Below are 23,832 nucleotides of genomic sequence, written 5' to 3'. Positions count from 1 at the left end.
GAGAACTAACTCTTGTTCTCAAAATACACCTGTTTTCCCTAATTTGTTTGTCATTGTGCTAAGGAAGCCTCTTTCCAAGAAAATTTCAGAACAATAATCAGTTTAAAAACCTGAACTGGATTTAGTGTAAGAACATTTTTCCACAATGTGTGGAGCCTCCGATGACTGCAATAATCTAAAAGCAAGATCTCTTTCTCTCTTTCTCCTCCCATACACTTCTTTAGACTTACAGCTATCACCGAATTGAAAAAAAAAAAAACAAAAACAAAAACAACAACAAAAAAAACCCCCACCAGAAATAAAGATAAGAGTATTGCAGGGAAAGATGGGGAAGGGGTAATTGAAAAAAAAAAAAAAGTGATTCTGATGTGCAAATTGTAGATAAAGACTTCTGATGAGAAAGAGGGGAGTGCCTGATGAGGAAGACGGGAGAGTGTGTTGAGAGATAACAAGAACCAGTAATTTCTATTCAGCAAAACCACCAAATCAGAAAGCAGTGCGATCTTATTGGAGGAGAGCCTTCAACAGCAACTAATCCTGTAATATTGAAAGAAAACTGTAAATGTTCTCTGCAGAAATTGCCTTCCCATTGCAGCTAATCGAGGCCACTTCGCGCTCACACACATCACACACCCCCGCACACCCCTCCGGGCGGTCAGCGAGCGGACCCAGAGCCGCAGCACCCAGCAAGGACATTCACCCGAGATGCTCACCTAGGCACCCCTCTCCCTTCGCTCGCCACCAGCCCAGCGAAGGCGGCAGCTTACCCTCATTTCCCCACGAGCTCTGGGGGAAGTATGAATTATTACCGGCTCATTCACGAGTCCCGGCTTCACCTGTTTTTAATTACTCCAGTTTTGTCTAAACCTTTGAGCCAGGTTTGATTGCACTATTGCTCTCAATTTTATTTATTTATTTTTTTAAAAGCTCAGCTTGGCTGAACTAGAGCAGAGACTCCCGAGGGTTAGAGCCACCGAGGGTGTGCGTGTATATGTGTGTGCCTGTGGGTGTGGGAGGGCGAGAGGGAGCGAGAGACAAAAACTCCATCAGCCCGGACAATACCACCTCTTGTTTAAAGCTTCCGACCTGTTATTCTTTCCCCCCGTTATCACGGTACCAAGTGATCTGTATTTCCCCCAGCCCAACCCCCCTCCCTCTTCGTGGAAGATATGGAAGAGGAAGATAAAGCCGCTGGCTGCGGGAGCTGACGGCGCGCAGCCCGCATGCCTCTGCCGCCACAGCCGCGGCCGCTCCGCGCCACCGCTCCAGCGAGCCGCTTGCAGCGGGATGAGATGCAACTTCTGCTAATTGGATCACAGGTAGGAAAGCTTTGGGTTTTACTGACGTTTCCTCTCTCTGTCTCTCTTTTTCCTTTTTCTTGCCATCTATGTTTTTTGTCTTTTTTTTTTTCCTCTTGGCTTTTCTTTCGCGTCCTCTACCCTCCGCCCCTTCTTCGCCGCACCTAGGATTTCATCCGCTGCTGTCATAGGAAAGCTCCCGCCAAGGAAATAATGTCTAAGAAACGAGCTTTTGCTTCCTGGTAGAAGAAGCAGAGCAGACCATAGGGAAACTTTTGCTGAATGGGTCACAGCTGTGCGGGCCAGCGGTGAAAGACAGCGAGAGGAGATTAGGCAAAGCGATTGCTCCCAGCACAGAGCCCTTCTCTGTCGAGTTTCAGTTGCGATATTAATCCCAGAACCGAGCCTAGCATGGTATAGCGGGGAAGCAGAGATACAGTAGCCTGATTTAGAGAAATCCTCCCATTCTTCAAGCTCTATACACAAGGGGTTTTATTATAAATGCTACATTCCGACACAGGTTCATCTGCCAGGCTACCCTTCCCAAATCCCGCTGTGACATGTTTGTCGACGACTCCTGCAAAATGTCACCGGGAGCGGGGAGCGGAGCCGTCCCCGGGGAGCGGAGCCTGCCCGCGGTGCGCGCTCGCTGTCGGGCGGGCGGGCAGGGACGGGGCGGGCGGGATCCCTGCCCTGCCGGGACCAGGAGGGATGCGGGGTATCAGGGGAGGGGGCTGCCGCTGTGCCGGCGCGGTCCGTCGCCCCCAGAATCCCTCCTCTGCCCGGGAGCAGCTCCCGTTCCCGCTGCCTCAGCTCCCACGTCCTGCCTCGGGGAGGGGAGCGCCGGCTGGAGGCGCCGCCGGAGGTGGGAAGGGTCTGGGGTTTCCCCGGCTCATTTCCGGCCCCTCTTCCCCGGATCTTTGCTCCTGGGGTTCGCTCCCCGGAGCAGGAAGCAGGGTGCTGCGGGAGAGGATGCTCCGCGGCAGGGTCCAGCTCGCCCCGCGGCCCCGCTCCGGCTGAGACCCGGCAGGGCTGTGTCGCTCCCGGCCGTGCCTCCGAGCTCCCTTTCCTTTCGCCCGTGCCGCCGCCACGGGGTGCTTGTGGCCGGAAAGAGCGAGCTGATACTTTGAGAGGGAGCTCAGATCAAGCTGTGGGAGAAAAATTGCGTCCCAGAAACAGCCCTGGGGCATCGAGGTCCTGGTGCAGCCCCACAGTAAGGCCGTATCGAGGGCTCTGAAGGGACAAAGTGCTTTCTGCTTCCTCTCGGGCAAAAGCCGATTCTGGCCATCCCTACAGGTAGGGCACTCTCCTGGCTTTGCGCCTTCCCACCGCTCTGTGCCCCGTGCCATGCTTGGCGGCTGCCCCAGCAGCAGGATGATGGGGAAAGGCAGGCTGCGAGCTCCTCTGCTCGTCCCCCTGCAAGGCGGCGGAGCCGCAGGGCCCTCATGCCAGGCGCTCCTGGAGGATGGCTGTGCCCGCTGCCAGGGCTTATAACTCATCCCCCCTGGCCCATGGGTGAGTCCTTACCCCTTTGCTGGGTGCAGGACAAGCAACGCTTCTTCCCACCCCTGTAGGATTGTTTATTCCTACTATTTTCATCTGCCAAACTTCCTTTTAGGGCAAGGAGATGGCTTTATTTCCAGCTGGAAATTCTTGCTGCAAATCTAGCCAAAATGACATCTCTTCCCATTTTTACGTATCAACCAGTGTGTTTGCACACACTGACTTGTCCTTGTCCCTTAAGGAAGATATTCTCTTTGCAGAAGGAAAAAAGCAAGGACAAAAAAAGAAGGTCTAACCTCTGCTTGACAGCCTGCTCTTGCAGCTATTTGGGGGAGATACCAAATCCACAAACTATAAAAAGCAATAAGGAAGGTTGATACAGGAGAGCAGAAGTATGCATGCTGTCTGCCATTATGGTATTGCATCACTTGCAATCACAGCCCCTGTCTGAATACACACCAGCTTTGATTATGTGGTTTATGATACGAGCCACTCTCGGTGACTCATCTATAAACCCCTCTAAGCTACAGGGAATACATTTCCTCTTTCCTCTAGGAGCTCTTTGAGTACAAGTTTGGTTGAACTTCCCTTCTGCAGGACCCCAGGACTGTTTGCTTTTGCACCAGGAGAGTGAGAGGTGCAGTAATCTCGCTGGTCTGTTGAAAATGTGCCCCACTGAGCTGCCCTCTCTGTTCCTTCCCTCAGCACTCTGCAATTTCTGCGTTGCAGTCCACTTGGGAATGAGACCCAGTACATGGGGAGGGGGGGTCTAGGATGTCCCCAGCTTGTTTTGGATGGAGGGCAAAATTATAAAAAATGAAAGGTCATGCTTTTCTCCCACCCAAACCCAAAATTTCGAGTAGTGTCCTCTACCTGAATGGTTGTAACTCAGCATCTGGGCAGAGCTCTGGGAGATCTGGACCATGCGTGATCAAGAATGACCTGAGAAGATGGAAGAGACAGGACAGTGCTCTGTCATCATCCGGGATGGAGACCTAGACATAGAAAGGGGAAAACTGAGGCCATCAGTTTAAAGGAGAATCTATGAACAAAACTACTTTTTTTTTTTCCTCCTAAGTGTTCAGCCCAGTGCCCACTGTCACTTAGGTTGTCACTTCTGGGCTGAATCCCTGTGTGTGTGTCATGGTTCTCAGCTACTCAAAATGCTTGGCTTTTTGAGCCCATTGGGTGCCTCATTCAATAATCTTTCGAGGACTTCTACTATGAAATCCCTCACAGTTGTTAATATAATCCCAGGAGGTTACTCTGTCCCACTTCACCCCTGTAACCCACTCACCCATTCACCCAACTATCCCTTCCCCAGTACTATCATGACCTACATGCAAAAGACGTATTTTCTGGTCCTGTTTCCATAGCAATGCAGCATGGGGAACTGAGACAAGCCAGTAGTAATAAAGCCAATTCCCTTTCTGTGAAATCAAGACCTCTTTGAAAGTTGAGTTCAGTTTAAGGCAAAGTCGGAAGCCGTGGAGAGTTGGATTTCCAGCCTGAAGCCCAGATCCCCGCGCCCTCTAGTGCCAGCGGCAGGCGAGGAAGAGCATCCCCGGGCGCCAGGAATGTGAGGCTCCATGGCAAACTACAGCAGAGGGGGAGAAGCGAGTGGTGTGAGAAAAGGACATTCTTCCCAATGAATGTTTCCAGTCAGATCTTCCCTCTTCTAAATCCCAAGCTGGAAAAAAAAGGCAGGTGGTGTTCAGCTGATTCAGCTGATCCTGGTTTGGTCACTAGGAGATTATGGCTTGGGTGGGTTAAACTGTGGAGTAGTAAGTGGGAAGAAATTGGAGCTGGGAAGCCCAGACTATGTCTGGCCATTTATTCAGAAATTTTGTATCTCTCTGTCCTTGAGCTTCGCAGCTTGAAGCAGCTCTCAGCTAATTCTGAGAGATTTGAAGGCACAGAAGAGGAGTACTCAGTTGTGAAACTGCTGCCCTGACCTTCTACCAGCTGTTTAGGTGGGTGGGTGGGATAGGCAGCAGTAATCAGGCTAAGGAAAGCTGAAGGGGCTTAGATCCAGCTTATATGAATGACAGGGATAACTTTTTCACAAATACTTGTAGCCTTAAATCTTAAAAAGCTTAAACTGTATGCTGGTATTTAATGTATGGTAGCATTAAATTGTGTGGTAGCACTTCAAGCCCTGTTAAACCCATCTTAGAGATTCCCATCTCTAAGAACCAGGCTGCAGAAAGAGCCTAGCACTGAGAACTCCTGTAGCTAAAAGAGACTCCACGCACACCTCCTACCCGTCTTTTCCAGTTCCTCTATTTTGGCAAAGGTGGCTTTCAGTTTTGCCAGGGTCTCCACAGCTTTTCCTGTGTCAGAGCTGCCCAAAAAGATACAGTTCCCTACTTGCTTGTCCTCATCCCACCAGCTGACTGCCAAACACCTGTGCCTAGCAGATTGCACTCCCTAGCTCTCCATATTAAATCAAGGAGGGATCCCTTGCTGACTTATCCCACCGCCTTCCTACACTTCCCTGATTGAAGTGGGCAGAATTAAAAGTTGGGACCACTCCTGAAGTTGCATTAAAGGGCTGCCTCCTTTTCCCATACACCCTGAGCTTGCTTCTGTGTAAAAATGCTTTAGGCTGTGGAGCTGCCTGTCGTTTTGGGCTGACTGTCCTACCTTTAAAGCTATATTGCTACCTATGTCTAACATCATCTGTTCCCCATAGAAAGGGTTATACATCAGCAGGTCTTCAAGAGAATATCTCTCATATAACGTAATTTGAACTCCCAAGAGGATAGGACAGGGTGGAGTGAGTTTCATCTCATTTCCATCAAGCACTTCCTGAGGAATGCTTGCCAATGCCACTAAGATATGCAATGGGATTTCAGTAGTCCACATGCTTCATGTATTCATTTTTAAGGATATGATATGGATAAAATGAAACAGACCACATTTAGGGCCAGCTGCTTTGCTCAGAGTCTTCTGCATGTTTTCTGTTTGACAAGATGATTCTCTGATTCCAGTATTTCTTTAGACTCCATGGGCTAGATAAGCTCTGATCTTAATTACGTCCCTTCAAATCAGGGGTGCCTCCAGTGATTTTAATTGCGTCTGGTTTATTCTGGTGCAATTGAGCTCAGAATTTGACTTTCACAGAAACATAGTAAGTGTTGTAATTAGAATATTCCAGTGTTTTGACAACTGTTCATGGAGCAGCTCTGTTTCATCCGACTCTGCTGAAAGGGAAATGCAATGTGATAATGGGCATTGGGAATAACATGGGGCACCTCTTGCAGTGACAGCAATAAAGATCTCTGTGAGCAGCCACAACATAAATAGGCCAGAAATTCTGTAAATCAGCATTTCCCAGGGTTTCCCTCAAGCTCTTAGAAAAGCTTTGAGTAAACTGTGGGCATGTGTGGGTTTTCATAGTTTTTTGGTTGCTTGTTTTTTGGTTTTTTTTGGTTGGTGTTTGGTTTTGTTTGGGGTTTTTGGCTTTTCTTTTGAGAGAGATGTAATAAGACAAAAATATCTCCATAGATCTTTCTTCTGAATCATTGTCAAAATTAGTGTTGGAAACCAAGGTGATAAAATAAACCTAGTAATTTAAAAGAATTCTCTTGCTTAGTGATTTCTCTGGCTTAGGATTTTCAGGTAGCCTGAATATATAAAGATCTCTTTATTTCTGTGCAGATTGGATGACCTGCAAACACTAAAGATTAGATCCTTCTCTTTTGTAATCCATTCCACCATGTGAGAAACAAAAATTAGCAAAAACTGTACATGAGGAAAAATTAGTTTTCTGATATAGCCCATAGCATTTTCATAGATTCCTGAGAAATGTTCTCTCAGCTTTGCAATGAATTACTGATGTCTATTTTAGACTCATCTTTCTCATGTTCAGTCAATTAGAAAGCAAAGCAGTCATATATTGAAAATTATTCATAACTTTGTTCATGAGTAATGGCAACAAGCTTATTCCGCTATTATTTCTGAAGTCCTTTAATGCAAGCCAGTGACCACTGATTTATTCATGAAAATATTCACACATTTCAAAAGTTTCATGAATGTTAGCATGAATAATTAACAGAATTTGTGTTATTTGTTCTCATTGCTCATTGTTTTCCTATTCAAAAAGGCATCAGTCATCCACTTAAAGAGCATTAGAACATAATGATTACAGTATTGGATCAGACAGATGTTTTGTCTCGTCCTGCAGTGTTTCTATCAATGTAGGCTACCAAAAAGGCAGGTGTAGGGAATAGATAGGAATAGGGTGCCCTAGATATCTCCACTGCCCTCAGGTAAAAGGTTTTTATCAGCTTGGGTTTGCTCACTACCCAGAGCTCTTTTCCAAATGACAAAAAGACCTCCTCACCTCCCTCACCAAATTTTAGCGATTTTAGACAAGCTGCAGTTGTACCCACTGGCCAGATAAGCAGCTAATCCAGTTCTGCCTCCCAGTAGGGTCAGTACCATAGTGATAGCATATATCAGTGAGGTTCATAGGTTAATTAAATATTTTCTTTGGAAAATCATATTCCAGAGGACTTTTGGCCTATTTAAATTAGTTGTCTTTCAGTGTTATTGATACCTCTCTGTTACACAACACAAAAAGACCGACTGGAACAGCCACTTCATTGTGTGTCATTCATTTACTCAACCATGAGAGAAGAAACGAACAATAAAATAATTTCCATTTTAACACCTCTTACTCCTCCCATGCTAATTGAAGTTTTGTTTTGTCTGTTTGATTTGGGCTTTTTTTTGCTGACCACTGCTGTAATAGAGCAGAATTGGGTAGTTCACTGTAATGTCATATTGAGCAGCCACAGCTGGCTTAGAACCCAGAAAGGCTGCCAGATATTTCACTTCACCTGTGATTGTTCTGCATCAACCAATGTGAATTTCCATTAGAGATCCAAATTTTAGGTTCACTCAACTTAATTAACATACTATGAAATAGTTTAACCCTTATTCCCTTTTTCTAAGAGCAATAATTTCAGTAAGGAAGTTCTAAGTTCTTGGACAACCCCACTGTTAATCTTTTATAGTGAAAAAGGATCATTTGTATGTAGTTTGTTTTCTCTTTCTTAACCACCTTCCGGCTTGTAACAATAATCCACCTATTCTACCACAACTCAAATTTGTCAAAGAATTTAAAACAATATATAAAAACCTGTATGTGTAAATCTGTCAGGCTGTTTTTCTTGGTCTTTTAACTTGATGCTTCAAAGCATATATGTCAGACAACATTTTTTTAACAAAAGCTAGGATTCTTTTATCCTCTCCTATTTGTAAATCTAGTTTTTGTTAGTTTCAATCAATTAAGGTGGAAGTGAAACAAGGCTTTTCAGTATATAATACCTAAGATTAATCCTGTGCCTGTCCTAAAGATAGGTGTGCTTGTTGCTGCCCTTCTGTCCTTCTGTAGCATATCTGACTTCAGAAACAACTTGCGTATTTTTGCTATCAGCACAGCCACTTCAATTTCAAATGCCTTCCAAACCCTTGCATATATAACCATAAGGTCCTTGTGATAGGCTGCTGTTTAGTTTATCAGTTTGTTCCAATGTTTCCCCTTTCAGTGTTTCACGTTCCGACAGCTCATGTGCTTTCTTGTCTTGAAAAAAAATAGGTCTAACATGGATATTGGCACAGCATCATTTGCAGAGAAGATTTAACCAAATAAATAATTCAGAACCTCTGTAAACTCCTTTTCCTCACTAATTATTCCAAATAGTCCCTTGATGTGCAGCAGATCCCATTGATTCCCTCCTAAACAGGGTGAATTCAAGACCCGTCAGAAATGTCCTGCAGTTCCCCCCTCTGCACACATCCCCACAAGCTCTTGTCAGTTTGTGCACCCTTGGCCCTCCTCATTTACGACTGACATTTTGTTTGTGTTTTATTTTAATTCCCTCCCTTAGCCATGGGCTTCACCAGAGATGAAGAGTCTTTTCCTCAAAGCTGGTTGCTTGGCTCAAACAACCTCTTGGACTTCAACATTTCACAATAACTTTCTTCCTATCTTGCCTTCCAGTTTGCTTTCTGCCTGACTTCACTGAACCAGAAACTGTCTGTTGAAATACTTGTTGTTTTGAATCCATGGATTTTACTTTCTTTCTCTTTCATTCTTTCAGTTTTTTAATTTTGAATTCATTTTATTTCTGCCTTCAGTGCTTTTTAAGCCGTTCACTAATTATAATTAGTTTTAGCTTCATGCTCTTAATATAATAATAAGTTTATTACTTTTCAGTGTTTTGACTGTACCACATCTTCAGCTATTTAGTTAAGAGCACCTACTCTTATGTTCTCCACTTATTCTAGAAATCACTTAGGAATTGCTGGGGTTTTTTAATCTGTTTGAACCAGTTGAACTACCAACGTGGGTGGGTGAACTTGCTGTTCTATTAGACTTGGATACCTCTTTGATCTCTCTCCATAATAATCCATTGAATATCCCAGACATTTCCTGGACTAAGGGTGCTAGTGCTTTGTGCGAGCATCAGGGTTTAATTAGAGAAGGATATTTTTTCACTTAGCACACTGGACTGAGACCAAGTTGATCATAGATAAGGTCCTGACCATGCCACCAAACTGCTGCCTGATTTTTGACACAGTCCTATGGCCTCACACAAAGTCTGCTGAGGTCAGAGATCAACTCTTGTTACCTTGGGTAGGTTTTGGCTTGGCATTCTGAGGCAGGGACAATAATTCTTCCTGGTCCCATGACCAGGGGATTCACTTCCCACAGATTGTCAGATAATGAGGTTCAGCTGTGGTGCTGCCAAATGCAAGAAAGGAACAGACTCCATCCACAGGGTTTTTCTTTGCACTGGAGTGCTGGAAAATTGAGCCCTTAGGAGTTGCTTACTGGGAAAGTTTCTGTTCAGAAAAGGAGGATAAGATAAAATATTTGGGATCCCTCAAACAAACAAGTACTGAAGCTGCAACTGCTCCAGATCTTGGTGAGAAGTAAAAGAGAGATGTTTTCTGTACTGTTGCTTCTCCATGCTTAAGCTAAGCTCAAACTGATCCCCTGATCCATTACTGGCATCTTTCACCCACACTAATTTCACTTTTTTAGCAGTGTATTTTCAGCTGATGAAAGCTGTCAGAGCACGAGTGACATGAAAGGAGAGGCCATCACCAAAGAAAGTGCTATATTTAACGTGGCAATGTCATGCCTTCTCGTTGTGACCTTGAGCCCTAGCAGTGAGAATTTAAACGGGGAGTCTTGGTTGTAAAGTTTCTTCCTTTAGCCAAACATAGAAGGCTCTTAACTATGAGGAAAAGCAGGGAAGAAGGAAGGTAAAATAAGTTACCTTCTGCTTTTGACATTTGTGATAGCCAGCTCACTTAACTGCCACTAGAAGGAAAGAATACATGAAGGGCTCACTGTTAAATTCTCATAAAAAATGTCTGTTTGATGTCTGCTAGTCATTTTCACAATCTGATCCACTGGAAGTAAATGTAGGGATTTTTACTGAAAGGTTTTGACATCAGAAAGAGTTTCTTGCAAGGAATATCCTACTGTTATTAGTTATTTTGCTATGTGCTTCAGTAAAGAGAAAAAAATGCAAAAGTCTACAATTAGAAAAAAGCAAGGAAAGAAGAACAAAACCGTGTTTTGTCTGAAGAAAACCTGTAACTCACTCTCTCCCTTTCTTTAGCAAAGAGTGAGACTATGTATCTCCTACTTTGAAGCACAGGGGAATGCAAAAAATCTGGTTTAAAAAAAACCAGGTAAGTCAATCACTGCCATCCTTTCTGAATGGCAAATTTGACAATTAATATTCCACATTATTGTCTTTAATTCCTCTTAAAAATCAAAGTGGGGTGTGGAAATGACACATAGCTAAAAAGATGAGGAGTAATTTTCTTGTTACTGCTTTCAGAAAGTAGTGACAAGTGCTGAATTCCTGGTTTTACCACATGGCCTTGGACAAACTCAGCAACCTCCTGTATCTCAGCTTCTAACATGGATATAGTATAAAATAACATTTTCATTCTCACAAGCTTTGTCTGTTCTTCCTGTTTAGATTTTAAAGCGTTTGGCAGCCTTTCTGGAACAGCACTGAACTTACCCTTAATTTTACCTAAATCTGGGCATCCATAGAAAGAAATTAATGATATATTATCTTTCAAACATTCAGTTGCTTTTATTCCATGTGCAAATTACCTAATAGCATGGGTCTTTGGAGAGTAAGAGCCTTTCCACTGACCCTGGGTGTCCCAACATGCTGGGGTGGTGTCACTGTATGCCTGTTCCCTTTGCTTGCTCACTGTTGCCACACACTTCTGAGAGAGAGCAGTGGGAACATGGGCTTAGAGAGAGTTGCTTTTGCACTCAGAGCCCCACTCAGAGTCATCAGGTGAGCCATCTTCTTTGGACAATGCTCAGCCTGCTTCACTTTCTCTGCTCACCAGAAATTGTTTGTCCTTCTTGGCCAAGTTCTTACTAAAACTACTACAAGATACTTTGGAAAGTTGTTTAATTAACCCTTAATCCCACCAGAAGACCTCCTACAAATAAATCCAAAGATTCTTTGTTTTATTTGTTCATTGTAGCAGTTGGAGAATTTAAAAATACACCTTGTTTCCAGGCTGATCTCGATGCCATCCTCAGAGTGTGCTTTCCTGCCCCACTGTCTATAACTACAATATAAGATCCTAACCTTGCAGACAAAATTCTCTTTCAGTTTAAGGCCTTTTCGTGCCTGTTATAGGTGTTCTCTTTAGAGTGGAACAGTGAGTTGAGAAAGGTAAAATGTGGTCGCATCTCTGGTATTTCTTCTCATTCTTCCACTACCAGCAACAAACATTGTCTCTAACTGTGAAAACTTTGGAAAAACATAAAAACAGAGGAGAGACAAAAGAGAAAGGGGAAGTTCTCATTGTGCCACTCAGCTGGGAAGAGAAACAGCCAGAATTTCCAGACCTCTCCTGGCTGTTATTGCTTGCTGTTGGTGTTGATTGGAGCATGCACTGCTCAAGGCAGGGGCTGCACGGCCAGTTTCTTGTGCATACAAGAGCATTATTGTGTCCCTTGCACAAACTGAAGGCTATAACTAAAATACAGTGAAAGGAGGGGGGAAAAAAACTTGTTATCTCCCAGGTGGCAATTGCTGCCCATGAGAACCCAGTACAGAAAGGTTATTGGGAGGTGCAGGTGCAAGGTTCTGAGGTTATCAGCATGAGAATAAGACTGGGAAGAGTGAGGGGAAAACACTGCTCCAGGGACTCTGAAAACATGGCCCCAACAGACTGGGTGGGAGGGCTCAGAGCCCTGAGGGAACGGCAGGTGCAAAGCTGCAGAGAGAAAGCACTTAGCCACCCAAACCAGCGACAGCAGTATTTACCCAGTTTGGGAAGGTGTGACAAGGTGATATAGTGGCAGCCTAGAAGTCAAAAGTGCTGCTCTTCAGGGAGAATCATTGGATCTGGCTGCTGTAGACAAAAGGTGCAGTTTCTAAAGACTCAATCCCACTGAAGACTGTCTGAATCACCTTTTCCTGGGACACAAGCAGGCTGGTCGTTCTCTCTCAAAGGGGATCTTTCTCCTGGTGATCAGCATATTCTATGATGCTATGACTTGAATGAGAATGAACCCCTTGCCCTCCCTACACCATTCTTTTCTCCACAATTTAAGAGTTGAAACATCAGGTTTCCTCAGTGCAGGTCAGTAGACAGGACCAGCTGAGAATGCCTTGATTTTGTGCTAAGGATGACAACACAACAAATGCCTACAGCACAGAAGCAAAGGAGAAATGCATTCTCTGCATTTTCTGATATGCTTTGGATGCTATGTTCTGGTTGAGTCAGCTGGGAGGCTCAGCGACTCCTGATTGCACATCTCTTAGCAGGTGAAAAGCTCTCAATTTAACTTTTATTCCAGTTTGAATAGATGGAGCAAATAAAAAGGTCTCCATCCCTTTCCTTCAAGGCATGAGGAAGCTGTGGTTAAACCTATTTCCTAAACCTCTGGCAGTGGTGTTAATGCAGTACAACAAAAAGAACGAGGAGAAAAGCCCAGGAGAGCTCTCACTTTTTGTTTTCTTTAATAATTTGTTTATTTCACAAGAATAGCTCCAGATCAAGATTTTATTCATTGCACATTATTGCTTCTTAAACAAAGGAACAAAATTAAAAGCACGACAACCAGGAAGGAAGAAATTTTTTGCAGCTGAACACATAGGCAGAGAAGAGATGATAGAGAGAAATCATTTGCTTATTTTGAAAGTCTAGTACTACCTCTGTGCTAGGGATCACACCAGCATATATTTGTTGTGCTGACAAACACCCTCATCTCTTCCACCTGCTCTTCTCTGCCATAAAGCCAGTTCCTGCACTGCAGCATTAAAGAGTGGTTGTTGCCTTTTCTTGTGTAATGATTAGTTATTGTACAGGCCACCTAGAAGATTTCTGTGGTCATCATGCCAACTCTCTCCCCCACTCTAACCCACTCCTTTTGCTGGAATGGTCAGCCACAGGTGAGGTTTGGGGGACATTCAGGCTGTGCAGAGCCCATCCTGATTTCACTGCATCCTGGACACTAAAAGGGCCCACAGGATCATCGAGTGAGCAGAGACACAGGGATTTTAAAGCCCCTGTTTCCCTGCCGTGATGTGAGAGGATTAGTATGTGTGCTAGTGCCAGACCTCTTGCTGCTCTGCAGTGAACCACTCTGGGTGCTTAAAGAGCAGCCTCAGAAGGAGCCTAATCCAGGCCTTGTCAGCTGGCAGCACGTTTTCTCTGATACCAGGGCTTGACAAGCTGGGTGTTTATGAGGCAGGCATGAAAGCAAGAGGAGAGGTGCTAAAAGAAAACAGCACCTCACAGAGAACTCAGATGCACTTCTTTGCTCTGGTAGGAAACAAGGTGTGTTTCCAGTTAGCCCTCAGTGCCGCTGCTGCTAAGATGTCAGTCCCTTTTAGTGGTGGAATTGATTAGCTACAACGTGAGAACATCACTGTCTTTGCTTTAAAGGGCCGTGTACGTCCCACCGGGGATAAGGGAGAAGGACTGCGCCTTGTCTGATCTCCCACCGTTCCTTAAACTCCGAATGGAACTGCACAGTGAGGGAAAGGAGAGCTGATCTTTGCTTAGATAAGCATTCTCAGGCACATTAACAGAACAATGACATAGCTGTTTGTGTTCCTATAGGAAATCATGTACATGACATCCCAGCTCCAGGGGCAGTCCTGCACATTGAATGGTGCAGGACCAGAACCACTCCCTCAACTCAGGAGTACCTGGGATTTGGTACAATACCTAATTTTTTTTTTCTCTTGCTACTTTCTGAAATGACTACCTACAGTGCCTCAAGGGCAAAAGAAAAGAGAAGTTCTGAAAAAAAACCCTCCACAGTTTCCACAACAGAGTACATGCAGTTACTCTTATCACTATTTACACATAGATGATTATGCTATCTTCCACCCAGTGGGGAATGAAAGGATTAATTGGGGAAATGATCTGAAAATCAAATACTTTCCTTGATGTTTTTTAAAAGGATAGATTTTGCCAAAGCTATCCCACGTTTATTTATTCTTTTAACAATCTATCATTACTCTAATTAAACATCTAACTGAAGAGAGCAACTTTTTATAAAAAAAAGCCAAAGATTTATTATTATATGGAAAGCAGCTCTCTGTTTTGGGTTGGGAGAAGAGAGAGGAAACTTTCTCTCTTTGGTCTACATCCAGCAGACTGAAAACAGAGAACTCCTGTTCAGTTTCCTGTTTATTCCTCCACCCTCCATACTCCCTTCCACCATGCACTTCTCATCACTCTTTTCAAAGACACAGCCTAGTGAGTCAGCAAATGACTTAATCTGCTGTTTGAGTCTTTGAGTCAATGTGCTGTGATCACCTAACCAGCCCCATTCACATGTAGAGCTACTGATTTTCTTGATTTTGCACATTCAGTGCAGGAGCACATTGCTGTTTTGAACAGTTTGCAGTCTGCCACTTCTGTGGGGTTGTCTGGCTGTTATCTCTGCCCTCTCAGCCTAAGGAAGAGAGGGCAGGACGCAAAAAGTTGTCAGGCTATAGGTAATGAATAGGTGTGGGACAAAACCACACACTTATCTTATACTCCTGCCTGCCACCCTCCCCACTCAGCTTTGCTCATATAAGCTTGTGCCATCCTCTGGGATGATGGTGATGGAATTTGTTTGCAAGCAAAGCCATCTGATCAGGCTGGTGTGCCGGAGTGTAATGCCAACACAAATGGTTATTATGGGGACATAATTAGCAGGCTTCTATAGAGGAAAATGGCTGTAAATTATTGAGTGCCATTAACCTGAAAGACGTGAGGAAAATTTTGTCTTCCCAATAGCCTCAAAGAGGGTTGTGTGAAGATGGGCTTTTCTGAGAACAGACATGCCCTCAGTCCTGGGTCTCGTCACTGGTCTCATCAGACAGCTGATGCTTTCTTTTGCTTTCAGATCACTGAAAATAAAATGACCTATGATGAACAATCTGTTAATTGTCATTAATTTGTCCACTGGATATTTCCCCCCTATATTTTAAATTGTACATCTGCAAGTGTGCTGGCTAAGCTTCACAGTCTGATTAATAGTTCCAATTATTATGTCAAGGCCAAGAGATTCTTTAAAGCTTTTCACATTCAGTATTGAGAACTTGGTACTTTTCATGTGTGACTGTCCACTTAATGCATGTAAACCAGCTTCCTGCCTCTAATTTAATGACCTGACATCTGTAGGCAGAAGCTGAAGGTGCTCTAGATGGCAAGACAGGCTGGACAACAACTGCTCCCTTTTGCTCTAAGAAGAGCTCAAGAGCAGCATAGCTGAAAGGAGAGATCCCAAACCAGAAATATCTTGGAGGAAAAAACAAAACCAAAAGCATGTGCTGTTCAGCAGGGGCTGTATTTATTGTTCCTTTCCTCCCATCAGATAATTATTGTAAATCACTGGTGGCTGACTCCATACCTCAGCCTGTTCTTGATCACATCTTGCAGAAGGATCTTTTGGTTCAATACCTGGGAACATAACACTGATATGTTATGGTTTAGCATTATTTTGCATCATCCACTTGTCTTTTTAAAGACAAGTGCTTTTAAAGAGATATGAAACTGCAGGTCTACACTGTGGCTAGTAGTAGAAACTCCCTTTAGGCACATTTTCCTTGCATACACCAGGACTGCTTCCACACAAGGCAGAAACTGTGCTGCATCTCCTCCATCCTGGACGAAGCACAGAGTCCAGTCCACTCCAAAAGTGCAAACCTGGTTGGCTGTGTATGTCCCAAGGGAAAATGTGTGATCTTAAGATAGACTTGGCTTCCCTGGGGAGTTAATTTCTGTCTCATGGTTTCCTTCACTTCAGCGTTGGCTGCTCCATCATCCCTTTTCTTGAAAACTTTGCAAAAACTTGCAAAGCAAGCAAAGGGATTCCTGTCTTATGACATTTCTGCTGCTTTAGCACTGCCTTTTTTTTATACTACCTACTGTCTCTTCAGCTCATTTTAGGATAAGGCAACTGCTCTTTTATTCACTTTGGGTAGTACTTCATCACTGAACAAACACCCCAGAAATGTTTGTCACGTCAACTGCTCCATACTGTGAGTGATGGTCCCTGGATCTGGCACAAAATACTAAAAGGAATGAAATAGTATCCAATCTGAGCAAAGACTTCAAAATCTTTCATGATCTTTTCACCCACATTTGTTAGCATCTCCTGTTTTACACATAAAATCTGTTCACACATGCTGAAAATACAGGGCAGCACATTTGAAAATATTTTCAACGTGTATTTTACTCAGTGACTTTCTTACTGTTAGGCAGCAGACTATAGACAGTGACTGTACTAAGAAATTTAGTGCATTTTTAAGAAGCATTGATCAACCATGTGGAAATAGACATCACCCTCAAGTATGTTTAGAATTACTAGTGGTATCAGACCTTATGTGCCTGGTTTTACACGGATTACAGAGTTCAAAGAGTATCCTTCCACTTAATAAAAAGCTGCTGATTATTGAGCAAAGTGCATGATTTTCAAAGAATGAAATATAAATAATTACTATATTATTTTATTATAGTAGTATTTATTTACTATATAATTTATTATAATTACTATATTATTATATATATAAAAATACTTATTATATGTCAACTTGTGTTTGCTCTACTCTTGGATAGGGGCATCAATGATGTCTGCCTCCTTGGAGATTCTTAAGTTTCAAAAATGTCTCAGAGCCATTAAACAATGGCCAAAAAGAGCATGGGAGACTCACAGGGCCCCAGGGACCTGTAAATAGACAGACAAGCGTCATAAGTGGCAGGGCTAGATAAATTCTATTTAAGATGTCACTTCTAAAGAGTCTGTTCTTCATTTGTTGCACTTTGTTAGCAGAGCAGAGCTTCTAGAAATCTATTTCAATGCATCAGAGTAAACAAAGGCAGCAGGAAGAATAAATGGGTTCTGTCTAGTGTCATGCTGATGCCAAGAGGCCAGAACCCAGATGTCCTGACTCGGAGTTCAGCACCATGCTCTTATTATTGGACTATAATTTTACATGGAGCTTTCTTTCTTTTTCTTTTATTTTTTTTCCCCAGGGGGTTGGAGGGTGGTGGTACGTTGTATTTGTTCACATCAGCCAAGGCTGAAGAAAAAATATTATGTATAATTACAGAGCAAGGCAGGCTCGTACGTCATCCATCAGCATTGTCTAATCGCTGGTATTATTCTCTGTTCTTACTCACCCTCATGTCACTGCTGCCTCTCTTTCCACCTCGAGGGCTTAACTCCTCCTTCCTCTGACAGGATGTACAATAGCCAGAGCAGTATAAATCAAAGCCTAGAATCAGGAGAATTAGAACAGATTGGAAGTGCCAGTTCCTCAAGAAGGAAAAGGACGAAACAAGGCAGCAGGAGATCAGAAGAGTGATTGCAGCTTCATTACAAGGGCTATTGTACCATTGCAACAGGCTAGTGCCTGTCACAAACCGTTTCTATTTTCCAGCTCCTGACTGCTGCAGATCTTCATCTGAAATAAATGCCAGCTATCCACTTTATCAATCTCCTTGCTGTGCTCACATTTAATATTTACTTGCCTTCACGTTTTTCAAGTTAAATATCGTTTTATACTTTTGGTATCTTTATTGGAAAGGAGCAGCAGAGAGGTTGAGAACTACAGAGGGGCTCTTACAGGTCCATGCTGCAGTGGAACTGAGAGGGAATGAACTCAGGCAGATCAAAAGGCAGGAAAAAGTGTGAAGGGGCTTCCATGCAGTGACTCTCAATGTAAACTGCTTCCTTAATCAGGTCCGGACATTAATCATATAAGTGGTCAAAATATTGCTCTACTGAATTTTTAAAGCTTTCTTTCATTAATTAACTTACTTGTTAAAAAAAAAAAAAACAAACCAACAAACCAACAGAACAAAACAAAACAAAGCCAAACAAAAAACCTTATTCCCAGCAATTCTACAGCACCAAGTTGAAACCTAAGGGTTTCAACAGCATGTCATTAGGAGTTTCTGGTTTCAAGAGAGTAGTAAAAAAGACGCCTGGAGCAGAAAGAGGTAAAGATGGTTTCTGCCTGAATGCTGGATCTCCCTTTCCTAAGAATTTTTGTTGAGAGCAGATCTCCATACTGACTTTTCCGGGGGAGGGGGTGTTTGAAAAAATTATCTCTTTAGGATAAAGAATTTATTTTAATTTTAAGATTTATATGTAAAATAATAACTGATCTTTGTGTTAGCAACATCTATAATTGTTAGACTTCCTACTTATGCAGCCAGCACAGTATACCCAGGCTTGTTGTATAGAAGTTGTGTTTGAAGGTAACTTGAGCAACGTTGTGGGCTGGTTTATCCTCCCCCTGCTCTGCAAACAGCAGAGGTCGGGGGTTATACTTTTTGAGTGGCTGCCACTTCTAAAGCAGCTTCTGTGTTCTTAGCTTGAGGTAGAGTGGGTGTTTTTCTCCTGCTGAAACTTTGTAGACTGTCACTCTCACAAGTGGTCCCTCAGATGTAGGTAGGAGATTTGGACGAGGAAGAGGCATTTGTTTAAGCCAGGACTGCAGGATTTGAGTCCTGAACTGGGAATGAGGAGCTCTCATTTGCTGTCTCCACACAATGAGGGAGAGATCCAGCTCTGATTTCCCTCCTGCGCAATGTAAATCTGAGGAGGAAGGCTGCTACTGACATGGCACAGGAATTGTTATTTTTGAAACATGAAGGATGTAAGTGTACCTGTAGAAGCATGAGAAAATCTGCTGGCATTCAGGCCTGGCCCACTGTAAGAGCTGGCAATGAGCAGTCTGACTGGGTTTGTACTTATGCAGTAGCACTGCACTTTACTGCTGAAGTTTTGTCCCCTGGTCTCATTAGACAGGTTTTTAACACACAGCCAGACTTGGAAGAAAGAATGTTCACTCCATGTTTTACAATATGTTGTTGGAGACCAAAATGATCTGATTTTGGTACTTCAATGAAGTGTCCCAGTGCTGCTTTAGGTTAACATGTCATTGACTGGATAATTGTTCTGAATAGATCAGTCTAAGCTGAAGTCTCATGGCAAAAACGGGAACAAAAAAAATCATCAGGTTTGTTTCATGAACCCATTTCTCACCTGAGATGTATTTTCACTCTCTGCATGGGATTGAAGAGTAAGATTTCAGCTTTCCTTATCTCTCCTGAATGTTCAGATTTAGGATGAAGTGTTACCATTTTAGTGAATTTTTTCACTCTTCCTCTTTACATTCCTTAATTAATTTTTAAGACTCTGGGCTGACACCATAGTTGCAAGGAGCTTTCCATTTCAGATGGAGTCTTTTCTTAAACAGTCTTATTCTTTCATTTTCAGTCATTATAGTATTTCTTTATGTATTAAACTTCCTTATTAGTAAATTTATTATAGAATTACTGCTGTCTCTAATGAAAAACACTCTTTTAGAGCAGAGAGGGTTTATTTCTTTTTAGATTCAGTAATTTCCTATGCTTAAGAACAAGAAATGACCTAATAGGAGAGGAAGATAAAAAAAGGGAACAGCTCCAACTGTCAATAACTGCCATTTATTTGTATTAAAAAGCAATGACTGCCAAAAACTTGGGCAGAAGCCCAAGAAAGTTATTACTTTAATATATTTATAAAAGATGATTCCTCAGTAAAATATTTGATTTTCTATTAGCTAAGAATTCCAGTGAAAAACATCTGCCTAGATTAAAAAGAAAGGAAACAACAAAAACTACTAATTGCTTCATTAGAAATGCAAAACAATGCATTGTCTCAGGTTTCAACAGCTCGTTGAAACTCTTTCCCTTTAATTTCTTACATTTTAAAACAAAGTTTTAAAAACCTTGCTGAATTTTTTGCTTGATGTTGTTTTGAAGGATGAAAGTACCAGATCAGCAGTGTGCTAGGTATATGTGAAGAAACAAAATACGATGAAAAATCTAATTAGTGGAGAAAAAGAGAAGGGAATAAGGAGATAAAAGCCTTAGAAGATAATGGTAGTTTTAAAAAATACACTTGTTACTACCATGATATTCCCCAATACATGGTAAGCTTGTGACCTAAAAGTTTGTAATTTTTCTAAAGGAGAGTAGAGTATGTACTTGATTTGACTGGATCCATTTACATCTAGAATGTTTTTAAATTTCCTTTTTTTTTTTTTTTTTTTTTTTTTTGGTGATAGGCCACTAGGAGAATTTCTTGGAACAGACTTCATTTGCTACCTTGAACAGAAATACTTTTTTTTTGTGCCCACTGTGGGCTCTTCATGTCTTTGGGCAAAGCAGGAATGGATGAGTTTGAAATCAACACTTGTTCCATATTTTCCTGCTGAAAGTCCTGCAGGATGATTACCTTTCTACCAATATCACCATAAAACATCAGTGCTTGTGTAGGATGAAATATGATCAGGGTTGTTTGTGACTGCCTGACTGTGGCAGGGCTTTGACTAACAGGCAATTTCTTAGTCACCTGCTTCAGTTTCTTTTTCCACATGAAGACTTGGAGGAACAGGGGCAATGTATGGACAGGAAAGACCACAGAGCTGGAGAGAATAATGCTGAGGCAACATTTTTTTGGCCAGACAAAAGCCAAAGCCATCCCCATGGGGTGGGGAGCATAAAAACCTGCTAATGATGTTGTTGGTTTATGTTTTCTGCTCTCTCACTGGCTCTGGAAATAGTGTGTGGGAGCAAGATGAAAGGGAGAGAACATGGGACAATCAACTCTGTTCCTTAGGAAATAACTTAGTCTTGAAATCTATTTTTTGCTTGCAGCTGAAAGAAAAACATCATATGATCTAGAGATCACCCATACATATATATAAAAAAATTATACCTCAGAAAAATTATCTAGCTTACACAATTTTTCAAACATGATTCCAAACCAATTAATTATGCCTCTCTGTTCCAAGCTAAAGTGAGTACTAATATGTGTCTTATCTTTATTATATGGAAAATGTACAGGAAAATAAATAAAAACCTCACAATACTTCCCAATATCTGCCCCATAGAGAATGTAATTTAAAGATGAAGGAATGGATTTAGAAGATAATTTGAGATAACCACTGTATCCTTGCAGCAAAACACACACAAATCAGTTGACTGAGAAATGAATGATGTTAGCAAACGAAGATAGTTGTTTTAGATAAATAGATTAGGGATGGATAGATCCCACTGCTTTAAGCCAAACTCCTGTTTGTCTCTTAAACTCCATTTAGCTGTCAGTCATTTCTTCTCCAGCTTTCTCCTTACCCTGTTTTTCTTTAAACTAGACTACATTTTTGGCTGGAGTTCACAAGGAGTTTGATTATCTTACCTAATTCACTAGTTTGGGAGTTTTTTCTTTTTAATTTCTGGGGAGTTTTGTTTGGGGTTTGGTTTTTTCTTTGTTGTTGTTGTATTTCTGGTGTATGATTCTTTCCCATTCTTCCTTTTCATGTTTCAAAAGCTTGTTTTAATACTCATACACAGGGGTTTTCCCACTTTATTCCTGCCTCTGCTTTCTCTTTTCCACCTCCCTACCTCTTATTCCCTATATGTTCATCTGTAGAGATTTTTGCAGAGTGAATGAGATGACACAATTCTATCCTCCGATCCTTTGCAGGCTCTGAGTGTCACAGAGGGAATTCTAAAACCAAGTAGCTAGAATTTGGCTCACAAATGTGGAGCTTGATTTTTACTTTACTTTTAATGCATTCTCTTGAAAGTACAGTACAAACTTAGTTTTCATTTTCTGCCTCTCCTTTTTTCTACCAACATGGAGGGGTTTGGTATTCTGGCTCCTGTCACACAGGGTGGTTGAAAGAGACCTATCCCAGGATAAGCTATAACTCACTTGCCAGCAAAGATGCACCAGCTTGGTGCATTTTACTGTGGCCTTCCATCATATCCACAGGTGGCATGGCTGGCAAAGAGAGTCCAGCCTCAAACCCACTGATATTTCTCACCTCCACAGTGCTTGGAGCAGGCTCACCCCAGTCATGCTGCTGTGGCAGATACTGTCAGAGCCCTTGCATTTGTATTTCTTTTTAAAATATCTGGATACAAGAAGAGGGTAAAAGCAGTGTCTCCTTCATGCTGTCAGCAACCAGTACCAGCAATTATTTCAGAGGCATCAGATAAACAGCAGACTAACAGCCTTTGTCTGCCTGAGCCCAGCACCCTTACACCTGCACTCTTACCTACCAGCAGTATCCACAAATGCAGTAATATAAGGAACACTAAATTAAGAGAGACTGGCAATTTCAGGCCAGAGAGACTTCAAAGGCCTCTTACATTAAGCACTTAATAATGAGCCCTGAAGGGCAGCCTGTGTGCCCGGAGCAGAAATGAGAGCATACACGTGTCTGCTTCGTTCGTGCCACATTACCTCAGCACAGCTTTGGAGTGCAGGGTATTTCCAGACTCCCTGGGCTGCCTGGATATAATACATCCACCTGATGCTGCCTCTGTGAGTGTCTCTGTGTCAGCCTGCTTAGGTCAATGGCCTGACTGCTCAGAATGTGCCACAGCAGAGCTGGCAGAGGGTGAATTTTGTCCTGGTCACAGTCCCCTGAGATGAAAAGAAGCATCTTTCAGCTGTAAAGATGGCTTCTCAAATCCCAGGCTGCTCTGGAAATAAAAAAGACAGTTCTGTTCTTTATAGTTTGTAATTTTCATTTTTTTTCTACACTAGAAGATAATTTGTAGGTAGATTTATAAACAAGACCAACAAAAAAAAATGCACAGAGAAACCATAGCTCTTGTTTTTATTTCTCCTTATTACTGTTATTATTATTATTATTCTCTTCTTATTTTCATTCTACATTTCTGTGTGGATTTTCTTGAAGTGTTACTGAAAAAGCTCCTGAAAGGCTTAGAAGAAGTAAAAAACTTAATTGTAAAGCCCTGCTTGCAGTTCAAACTCAGTAGCATTCTTCAGAAGGAGACTTTTCCTTGCTAATGCTAATGTTTGAATAGAAATCTTTTTTGTCATCTATGGCCTCTTGCAGCTAGAATCCTTTTATCCAGGACCAGTGCAAGCAAGTCTTACACTTTACCCTGAAACTGTTTAGGAAGTAGTTTGGTCCTTTGATTGGAGAAGGAAAATCGTTCACAAGACAACTGGAGTTTGTGGGCGATACGAAAACCTACACAGAATTATAGAAAGCCTTCTGCTGAGGAAAACAGCTTTGAGTTGTGTTGGGAAATTACCTGACAGCTGGTAAATATCACTTCTGCGTGACACATTGTTCTGCTTTTATTAAAGCAAAATGTCTGGAAAATTACTTAAAGCCTGGGATAGCAAAAAGCCTCACAAAAGCAAGGATAACCAAAATACCTTTAAAGAGTCTCTTGTTCCAGGGTATTATCATGAGGATGCTTACTGTCCATTGCTGCCTGCTTTCTGACAAGATGCAAAGTATTTCATGGTATTACTTAACTAATTCTGTGTGGTGCAGTTCTTCTAAGAATTAACATGAAAGTAGCATTAATTAATTAATATCTGCTCTGGTTTTTATTTTCATGCACAGTGAGCTGAATTGAATTCAAAATTTCTTTCTGATTTTGTGTAGTTTACCAGGCTGTTCTACCC

General features: G+C 42.3%; 1 protein-coding gene across 3 annotated transcripts in view; it reads left to right on the top strand.

The window, feature by feature from the left end:
• The first annotated feature begins 567 nt into the window (after positions 1 to 567).
• Positions 568 to 23,832, top strand: part of CHRM2 (cholinergic receptor muscarinic 2) — an 86,352-nt gene continuing 63,087 nt past the window's right edge. For all 3 annotated transcript variants that reach the window (XR_006020078.1, XM_042050968.1, XM_042050970.1), the window contains exon 1: positions 568 to 1,319. The gene's annotated coding sequence lies outside the window, so the exon portion shown is untranslated. The remainder of the gene's footprint in view (positions 1,320 to 23,832) is intronic.

The sequence above is a fragment of the Corvus kubaryi genome, unplaced genomic scaffold (assembly GCF_017639235.1).
Source record: "Corvus kubaryi isolate FWS band 111438036 unplaced genomic scaffold, C.kubaryi_AGA036_p1.0 74, whole genome shotgun sequence".
NCBI classification, from domain to species: Eukaryota; Metazoa; Chordata; class Aves; order Passeriformes; family Corvidae; genus Corvus; species Corvus kubaryi.
Note: the sequence above shows the minus strand (reverse complement) of the source record. Positions and strands in the feature narration are given on the sequence as shown.